The sequence below is a fragment of the Acinonyx jubatus genome, chromosome D2 (genome assembly GCF_027475565.1).
Source record: "Acinonyx jubatus isolate Ajub_Pintada_27869175 chromosome D2, VMU_Ajub_asm_v1.0, whole genome shotgun sequence".
Taxonomy (NCBI): Eukaryota; Metazoa; Chordata; class Mammalia; order Carnivora; family Felidae; genus Acinonyx; species Acinonyx jubatus.
Window position 1 is genome coordinate 81,254,602 of NC_069393.1, and position 9,956 is coordinate 81,264,557.

The 9,956-nt window shown below is 52.5% G+C and overlaps 1 long non-coding RNA gene across 1 annotated transcript; it reads left to right on the forward strand.

Annotated features, from left to right (window-relative positions):
- Positions 1-4,926: 4,926 nt before the first annotated feature.
- On the forward strand, positions 4,927-6,763 carry LOC128312589 (uncharacterized). The gene is made up of 3 exons (XR_008292070.1): positions 4,927-5,233; positions 5,784-5,859; positions 6,354-6,763. It is a non-coding gene; the product is annotated as an uncharacterized LOC128312589 (long non-coding RNA).
- The last annotated feature ends 3,193 nt before the right edge of the window (positions 6,764-9,956 follow it).

Here is a 9,956-nt window from a genome sequence, read left to right on the forward strand (position 1 = left end):
TAACCATGTTTTCAAATTAAACATTTTAAACAAGTTATGCATTTAAGAGTATAGCTGAGACCCTGGGATAACGCGTGTATATACGTGCGTGCACTATGTTATTTTGTATTTGCATATGCAAAAATGGTTTATTACAGCCCATCTGTATCATATATTACCTATATACTTGTACATAATATAAACTTCATATATGTATGAATGTAAATGTAGTACAGGCATGTGATAAGGATGGGCTGCCGGGAGCTGTGGCTTCGAAAACCATAGTTCTGAGGTCTTGTGTTCCGTCACCTAAAAGCCACGTTCTCCGTGGAGCACCTGCTCACCGTGGAGCCGGGGGAGACTCCGCGTCCCCGCATCTTTGGGAAATTCCACCCACTCTTCTCAAACTTCAGTGTCAAGTGCACAGACGGCTTTTGTTCAGCAATTGTTGAACTCTGTCTCACTCAACAAGTGACGCTTTGCCCGGTTCCTTCTCTCTAATAAGCTTTATTTGGAATCCACCTGCACGGGAAACCGGGAGGCACTGCCCCACGGCACAGCATCCACCGGGCTGCGTGGCGCTTGGGCTGGAGGGCTGCAGCTCCACGCCTCTCCCCTGGACCTGGGGAGCAGACATCCATCACCCCCACAATCCACCAGGGCCCACGGTCGGCTCTGGAGCAGCTAACCAGCCACCTCCCAGGCCTGCAGGGCAGACCCAGGATGCCCCTCCGCTCCCCGGAGGTTCAGAAGATGCAGCCCAACCTGAACCAGACCGCAGATCCCCTCTCGTCCCCCATTCACTCCCCTAACAGCCTCTGTGGGCACCAGCCACATCCCGGGTTGTAGCAGGTGCATTCAGCCCTGGGTCTGCCCTCATGGAACTTAGTTCTAGAGAAGGAAGGTGGAGACGGGGAAGCAGACAAACCAAGAAAGAATGTGCTAGGGGTTCAGCGAGGAGGGGTAAGGGACCGTGAGCAAGTGGGGGAGGTTTTGCAGGTGGAGAGGGGAGGGGAGGTCTGGGAGGAGACGCGTCTGCCCCGAGACCTGACCGGGACAAGCACCCAGCCCGTGGAAGGGTGAGCCCACAGCCTCTGCAGGAGTCGGTCCCCACATCCCCCCCGGGGCCAGCTCGGTGACCTCTGATATTCACGGCACATGGATTCGAATAAGACATTGGACTCCAAACAGTGCGGAGAAACACGCAAAGCCAATGCCGTTCCCATGCTCAAGGGTCGAACGAGGATCTGCTCCAGGACCTCAGTGCTGGCTCCACGGGACCGTTGTCTTAACCCACCTGTTAATTCCCACCTATTAATTCCAATAAACCAAATACACACGTTGAACATCCAACAGGAAGAACACACACACACACACACACACACACACAAAGAATCCACCTTCCATCCTACAGTTTCTTTGAGAGGAGGATAATCTCATTTAGAGACTGATAATCTCCAAGAGCGGCACCTTTATGGAAGGTCCCTATTGAGAAAGAATTTCAATGGTCCGTGAGAAATCATTTTTCAAGGAGAAGAAATGTTTCTCCCTCAGGCCCCGGGATGTGTCTGAGCTGACCCCGCCAAAGGCCGCCGGTCAGAGCCTCTTAGGTGAAATGGGTCCTGGGCGCTGACCCCGCCAAAGGCCGCCGGTCAGAGCCTCTTAGGTGAAATGGGTCCTGGGCGAGCTGCGCTAATCCCATCAAAGGGGGACCGGGTGGAAGGAGGCAGCGTGACCGCCCTCCACCCCGCCCCTCGAGGCCCAGGAAGGAAGTTTGCTCAAAATGCAAACAGGTCTCCACTCTAGGAGGGATTAAGCGGCCTCAAATTAACCTCAGCTCACACTCACCTGCCTAGGGCTGCTCTGATCTGTTCTAGAAAGACTGGCAACGCCTCCGAGAACATTGCATTCAGGGAAACCCCCAGCTTCAGGAGATTCTTCCTGTTTGCTTTCTTTAAGAGCAAGGGATTAATTATAAAACAAGGAGACAGGACGCCTTGACTCCGAGAACCCTCCAGAAGGGCCAAGACACTGATCCCTCCCCCCACCCTGCACCGAACCTGCCAAATCGATACGGAGTGAAAGCTCGTTCTGAAAATAAGCTTGACAACAAATCCTGTCGGCTGGCTGTTGTTCTTCTACTATTAAGCCCAATAAAATAATCAACGTTTACATCTCAATTTCTACTGCCGGAGAGTTTGCTTCTCCTGGCTATGCCCTGGCTGGCGGGGGAGATCTGTAGCAGAGGGGGTGAGATCCTTGAGGCCGAGCGGCCGCAGGCAGGGGCTTTGTTGAGGGTGAATGTGCTTCTCGGGAGGCAGTGACCTCAGAGGCCAGAGGGCCGGGTACCAGCCGTGGCCGCCACTCTTCCAGGCAGAGGAGAGAGGAGTTGTTATGAACGTCACTATCTGAGATGGACAAAGAGAACATTCAAAACTGGGTGTGAGCTTCAAGCCACGGGTTCGGAGCGTGCACACTCAGAAGTGTGGTCTGTGAACCCTGACTGCTCTGTCACTTGTTGTCCGCGGGGCGTAGTGGGACCTGGCCAGGTAGGGGGGCACACCTCCGCTGGGCTGGATGGTGGGAGGTGAGGGCGGTAAGTCCCTGAAGGCAGAGCTTTGGAAGTAGCGTGTTTGGCAGGCCGTGCAGGTGAGGAGCCAGCCTACAGAAAGTCGCAGAGGGACAGCCACAGCCTCCAGACTGTCCCCAGGAGCGCCCCAGGGGCTGTAACTAGCGATGAGGCTCAGGGAGGTAGAGGGAGAGGCAGACAGGATGGTGACTGGTCCAAACCAGTGTTCAGAGTTGGGGACTCTTGGGTGGCTGGAGCCCAGACGGCCAGGAAGAAGCAGGGGTAGAGGCCACAGGAGGCAGTGATGAGGAAGCTGTGGGATCTCTGGTGGAGGCAGGGCTGTGGGCAGGGCAGGATGAAGGCAGGAGGGTGGATCATGCCCCTTGAGGCGGGGGAGGAGGGGAGGGCATGAGACACTTGCCTTGAAAACGGAGGCTGGAGGACGCTGAAAGCTGGCGTGGGAGCCACTAGGTGGGGAGACATAACGGTTTCGGGAAAGAGGAGGCGGGTTGGACAGATCGGGGTCTGTCGGGGGCGTGGAGGTTGGCTCACCTTTCCAAGACTCCTCTGATCTCGACTTGGAGCTGGGAGTTTCTCCAGAGGAACAAGAGGTGACCAGCCTCTGCTTCGGTGGGGATGTCCAAGGAGGTGCAGGAAGGCAGGACGAAGCTGTGGCCAGCAAGAGGAAGATGCCGGGGCCTCCTGGGAGAGGCAGGCAGGACCAGGCGGGGGGTGGATGGATCCCCAAACAGGAAAGTGGCAGAAGAGAGGCCAGGCAGGGAGGGAAGAGCTGCCCGAGAGAGAGAGGAGCCGGATAAAGACCAGCTGAGACCCCTGCATGAGGCAGGGTCCGTGCAGCTCTGGGGAAGGGGACCTACCCAAGGGGAGGTCGCCTAGGTGGGAAGGGATGAGGGCCTGGAAAGGAGAGCCCAGTGCATCGATGCACACTCCTGCCAGGGTCTGAAGACCACCCTCCTGTTGGTTGTCAACACCCGGGCTGCTTTTGAGCAGCTGTGAGGATGTGTCCCTGCTCAGAGGTAACATGGTTTCAGGGGAAGCAAATGATGTCATTGACGCACGCTTCATTTAATCCACTTACTCTGTGCAAGAAGGATCCAGTGCCGGGACCCCCCATGCTGGCCAGGTGGGTGGGATGACAGTGCCCAAGAGATGCAAACAAAATGCTGAGGGAGTGCAGCACAGGGCGCTCTGGAAGGCTGCATGAAGGAGGTGGCCCGATCTCAGCCCTTGACCAACGCCACGTGGGTGAATTAAATAGCTTAGGTTGTTAGGGGTCGGCGAGTGAGGTTGGGGGGGTGGGGGGTTTCCCACACTTAGCCCCTCCAAGGATGTCATAGGCATGGAAGTTAGAAAGGGTTTCAGCAGATGTCAACAGTGGGGTGACAGTCATCGGTGAGGATGGGGCCTCTCGTTGGCCGGGGGTCCACTGTGGCAGGTGACCTTCTGCATCATGGAGGTGTCGGGTGCATCTAGCCACTCGGTGACATTGCCAGCATGAGGGCAACAGAGGCTTGCGTTTTCTTGGGGCTACATTCACCAACTGCCCTCGTTCTACTGCCGGGGGCCGTGTCCTTGGGCTGCCGGGGATGGACAGGGTCCCAGCCCGCAGCCCAGAAGCCCGTGGTGCAGCGGGGAGATGCACAGCCTCACGTGGAGAGGAGGGGCCAGGCACCGTGTGGTTTGGGGCCTCTGTGTTTCTTCAGTTACTCTCTTGGGTGATAGTTTTTTAACATTCTGGCTGCTTTGGTCGGTTACCCCCGTTTCCCCAGACAACGAAGGGACCCCCAGGGATCAGGAGAAGCAAACTCACCCATCGTTATGACAGAGGAGGTCCCAGTACATTGAGGATCCCTGAGCCCCACTCTCCCTCTTAGCGCACACCCCTTTGCCCCGAATCTGCTCCCGCCTGCTCGGGGAAACCCACTCCCGTTACTGGTAAAGACAGCTTGAAAATGAACAAGGATCCAACTTTTTAAAAAGGAGCCGCCCCCAGAATGCTCAGTCAGCATTTGCCAACGCTTGCTTCGCGGTCGAGGTAATGGTCACACGCACACAGGCTCGCACGAAGGACCCGAATGTCAACTAAGTTGGAGAAAGGGTCAGTGCAGCTGAATGGGCAGATTTCTTTGTTGCCTGAATTCTTGGCACCTTGAGTAGGCAAATGCGCGCCTTGCCTGCAGGAAGGAATGGGGAAGGCAGAACTGTTTGCAGGAGCCTCTCTGAGGATTAGTGTGTCCCCAGAAACACAGCGGGGGGGGGGGGGGGCAGGAGACATCCAAATATAGGCAGGTGTCCTTCTGCTCCCGCCTCTGTCTCACAGACTAGAATCATCCCTCCATGGTTTGAACCCCCCGCCCAGAGACTCCTGCCTAGAGCTCAGAACCAGGCCACAAAGGTTCTTGGAGCCCTCCTGGGCCCCCGCGTGGGTCAGCAGGTGCTCTGCCCCGGCTCCAGCCGCACACGCAGGCGTATGCTGCCCTCTAGTGGTGTCGCATTGAAACGGCCGCGCTGTTGCTGATGCGGAGTCTGGGCTGCGTGTCCCCTAAGGACGGCGTCCCTGCTGTCTCAGAAGAGATGCCCCGGTTTTATAAGAAATACTCTTTAATATCTCCGTAATGACGTCCATAGAGAATATCACCTGCTCATGCTCCAAATTTCAAAAAGGTAAGCATGATGCCTTTTTAACTCTAATATAAAGAGGGACTACAAGAACTGAAAGTAATTTTTTCCCCTTTTTTTAAAAAACGTCTTAATTTTAATTCCAGTTAACCTACAGTGTTATATTAATTTCAGGTGTACAATATAGTGATTCAACACTTCCATACGTCACCGGGGGCTCATCAGGACAAGTGCACACCTTAATCTGGAGATTAACCATTAACCTATTTAACCCATGCCCCAGCGGAATACAGTGTTATATTAGTTCCAGGTGTACAACATAATGATTCAGCAATTGTATTTATAGAAGATATTATAATGGGTATTTCATGGACTCAGCAGACACGCAATCTCCAAATTGCCCGCTAGGAGACAGTGTTGCTCCTATTGAGAAAGACTCCTCTAGAACAGGGGTCAGAGTAAATACTTAACGGATTTTCAGGCCAAAAGTTGTCTGACAAAACGATTCAACCCTGCCAGGTGCCCTACGGCAGCTACAGACAGTGCATAAAAGCACAGGCATGGCTGTGTTCCAATAAAGCTTTGTTGACAATAGCAGGTGCCTCGCTGGATTTGGCCCACAGAACGCAGTTTACTGACCCTTGGTCTGGGGCAGCCCCTTCGGTTTACAGGTAAGGAGACTGGGGCTGGGGAGTGCAGGGGGTGCAGAAAGTGGCCAAGGCTAGGAAATGAGATCCTGACCAAGTAACAGCAAACCCACCTACCCTGCCTGGCTCCTTCCCTAGTCCCCAGGCTGTCACTTCTCAGCTGTAGGTAGGGGGGATGGGGTAGAGGGGGAAGGACGAGGGATAGGAGGGTGCAAAGATAAGGTGCGTGTTCAACTCTGACACCTCCAGTTCCCCTCCATCCCACCTCAACACGCATTCACTCATTCATCCATCCACTCGTTCATTCTGGCCTTTGTTGACCCTATGCCTGCCCCACCCCACAGCCTTCCTGCTTGGCGTGGAGCCTCCCAAGGGCTCTGCCAGTTATCCCAGAAAGGCACCACAACAAGACAGCAAGCCATCCTGGCTTGCCTAACAAGCCACGCTGGGCAGCTCTGGGTCTCTCTTATTTGTGTCTATTGATCCCCAGGGTATCTGCTCCTTGTTTGTGTCCACAGGGTGGGCCTACGGCGGACATTCAGCACCAGGGCCAGAGGACAGAGCCTGATGGGGCCAGGCCCTCCAGTCTCAGCACCAGGGACCCCTGGACCTCTGGGATCTGCTTGCTCCTGGGCCTGGATGTGAGACCAGTGCCTCCCAGACCTGCGGTTCGGGGCCAGTTTTGTTTCTTTTTTTCAGTTCGGGGCTGATAGTTCTGTAAAATACAGTAAATATGGAAGTGGGGAAATGGAGAGGAAGAGACGTGTAACGAACATTATTAGATTCAACGGTTATACGCTTGCTCTGCCGAATGGCTGTGAAGGCTGACAAACTCTCAGCCCCACTCCCCGCATCATGGTGGATGGAGGCAGCCTGCGTCCCCGAGGCTGACGTGAGCCTGGGTCAAGCCTGCCTCAGTGTTAGCTCCAGGGTCTGTGGTAGCAGAATCCTAAGAGCACGTCTGAGGATCCCGGGGTGAAGCCAGCCTAGGTTCATGCAGACTGGGAGTATCCCAGGGTTCAAAGCCGGGGGCAACCTAGAATAGCAAAGGGAGGCCAGACCGAGGCCCAGGACCCCGTGCTCAACAAAGAGAAGGGAGGGTCCTTCTATGACCCTTCCAGCTGCTGGTGGCCCCAGGGGTCCCTTGGCTGTGGCCACATCACTCCAGTCCCTGTCTTGTTTCCACATGGCTCCCTTCTCCCTTTATGTCTGTGTTTTCATGGCAAGTCTCCTCTGTGTGTGTCTGTGTCCAGATTTCTCTCTGCTTATAAGGACACCAGTCATGTTGGGTTAAAGGCCCACCCTGCTCCAGTCTGACCTCATCTTAACCGATGACACCTGCAACGACCTTATTTCCAAATAAGGCCACATTCACAGGTACCCGGGTTAGGACTTCAGCATATCTTTCTTGGGGTCACAATTCAACCTGTAACAGGGAGGGTCTCACCTAGATCGCCCTCGTTGAAGTGTGGCTGGGTTCTATGGCCACTACATCATCCACTAAACCCCGTGGCCTGAGATGTACCAGTTAATTTGTGTGTCTGTTCCTGGATATAAAAAGCATCTAAAAAAAAACAAAAAAACCTGCTATTTTTCACTATTATGGGCCAACTTTCAGTAAGAAACAACTCAGCATCAGTTAATAAATAATTTCACGCTGAAGGCAAGGGCAGATGTTGTTCATCTTTGTGTGTCCCAACACTTCGCAGACGATGGGACCCCAGAAAAGCCAGTGGGCCCAGCGGCTCATCCCTGAGGCTCACTGGCTGGTTTCTCAAAGCAAGCAGCGGGAGGAGGGCATCTGGGGTTGGAGGGATCCGAGGCTCCCTGTGGCTAGCCTTCCAGAAGAGGTTATCCGTTGACTTGTCCCTATTTTTTGGCAACTCTTTCATGGTTCAGCGAAGGTCCATTTTCTACCGTGATGCAGTGTCTGAAATTCAGAGCACCTCAGCTCCTCTCTGCTTTTCATCCTTTGCCAACAAAAGTAGTAACATTCTCAAGGCTTGTTGGGAGGTTGGTGACATTTGCAGGCCTGGGACGGGAGAATTAGTCGAGTTGTGCTTCAGAAATCTAGACCGTCGGCTCGAGCTGTTCAGACTCGCCATTTTTCACCTGTTAGACAAGGACTTCTAAAATCACCTTGGGAATATACACACGCTTCCTGGGAAATACCAGAGGTGTTCTGAGATCTCTGCATGGATCGTACTCGCCATTGATGTTACTTGTAACATTATTTTCATGGAAACAGATCAGTGGGATCACTTGTGAGGCTTTCCCAAAGAAGCTTGCTGGGAAAAATAGGGAATGAGAAAGTGGGTTTGTAACCCAGAGAGGGAACCATAGCATCTGGCCCGGGTCAGCCTGGTTTTTTGACCTTGGGTAGCTCAATTTTGACCTTTTTGACCTCAGTTTGCTCATCTGTCGGGCGGAGGTAGCAACGGCGTGGTCTCCGAACTTTCAGGGTGGTTCAATGAGAAATGGAAGAAAAGGGGACGGGGCCACATGGAACAGAATCAAAAGCAGACTGGAAGGGAAATCCGTGCTCACGGTGGCCTCAGTGACACAGGAAGAGGGGGGCTGGGATAGAAAGGGGACCTCCACATGTTTAGCAATGTTTTGTTTTATGTGAAAAATATTAGAAAACAATATTCTAATTCTATTTCTAACAATATTAGCAAACAATATGGAGATATATTGCGCATACTATACAATTCACCCACGAACGTGTCCAATTCAGTGGTTTTTAGTGTTTTCCCAGAGATGTGTAACCCTCACTACAGTTAATTCTAGAACATTTTCATCACCTCAGAAAGTGCATTTGGCGACCACTCCCGATTCTCCTGCACCCCTTCCCCGCTCTGAGCAAACACTTTGTGTTTTTCCTGATTTCCCGATTCAGGACATCCCATATGAATGGTATTACACGGTATGTGGGCTTTGGGGTCTGACTTCTCTCACTGAGACTCACGATTTTAAGATGCATCCACATCACAGCAGGTGTCAGTACTTAATTCTTTGCTTTTTAAGTCTATTTATTTATTTTGAGAGACAGAGAGAGAGAGAGAACACGCAGGGGAGGGGGAGAAAGAGAGAGGAAGAGAGAATCGCGAGCGGGCTCTGTGCTGATAGATAGCTCTGCCCAACACGGGGCTCGAACTCATGAACCGTGAGATCATGACCTGAGCAGAAATCAAGAGTTGGACGCTTAACCCCCCCACACTGAGCCACCCAGGTGCCCCTGTGGATTCTTTTTTATGGACTGCTAACATTCCATTATACAGATGAGATGTATATTTTGTTTATATGCTTGTCAGTTGATGGATATTTATATGCTTTCCACTTTTTGGCCGTTATGAGTAATGCTGCCATGGACGTTCACGCACAGGTTTTCAGTCCTCTTGGAGATAGATACGTATATATACGCTTGTGTGTATATATATATACATATATATGTATATATATGTATATATATACACACAAGCGTATATATACGTATCTATATATCAGCGCTAGAACGGCTGGGCTGCGTGTAACTGTTTCATTGTTGGAACAACTGCCAGACTGGTTTTTCAAAGCGGCTGCACCATTTCACGCTCTCGCCAGCACCGCGTGAGGGCTCTGATGGCTCACATCCTCAGCAACACTCCCTAGTGTCTGATCCCTTGGATTCCAGCCGAGCTAGAGGGGATGAGGGGGTCTCGCAATGCGGTCTTGGTTTGTATTTCCCTGACGAGTAACGCCAGGGAGCAAAGACTTGTAACATTTTAAGTTCTGAGTGGTTAGAGCAGGCACACACCGCACACTATTCCCTTTGTTTTCTGTGCGTTCATACTAAAACTGTGTTGCTTAGGGGGACACCAGGGGGGCTCAGGCGGTTGAGTGTCCGACTCTTGAGTCTGAGCTCCCTGTTGGGCTGACAGTGTGGATCCTGCTTGGGATTCTCCCTCTCTTTCTCTCTCTCTCTCTCTCTCTCTGCCCCTTCCCTGCTCTCACTCTAAATAAACAAACAAACAAAATGAATGAATGAATGAATGAATGAATAAAGGGTCGCTTACTAGCTTGCTTACCAAAGGCGCTATGCACAGCCTGCCCTTAGAAAATGGGGATGGTGCATTACCCGT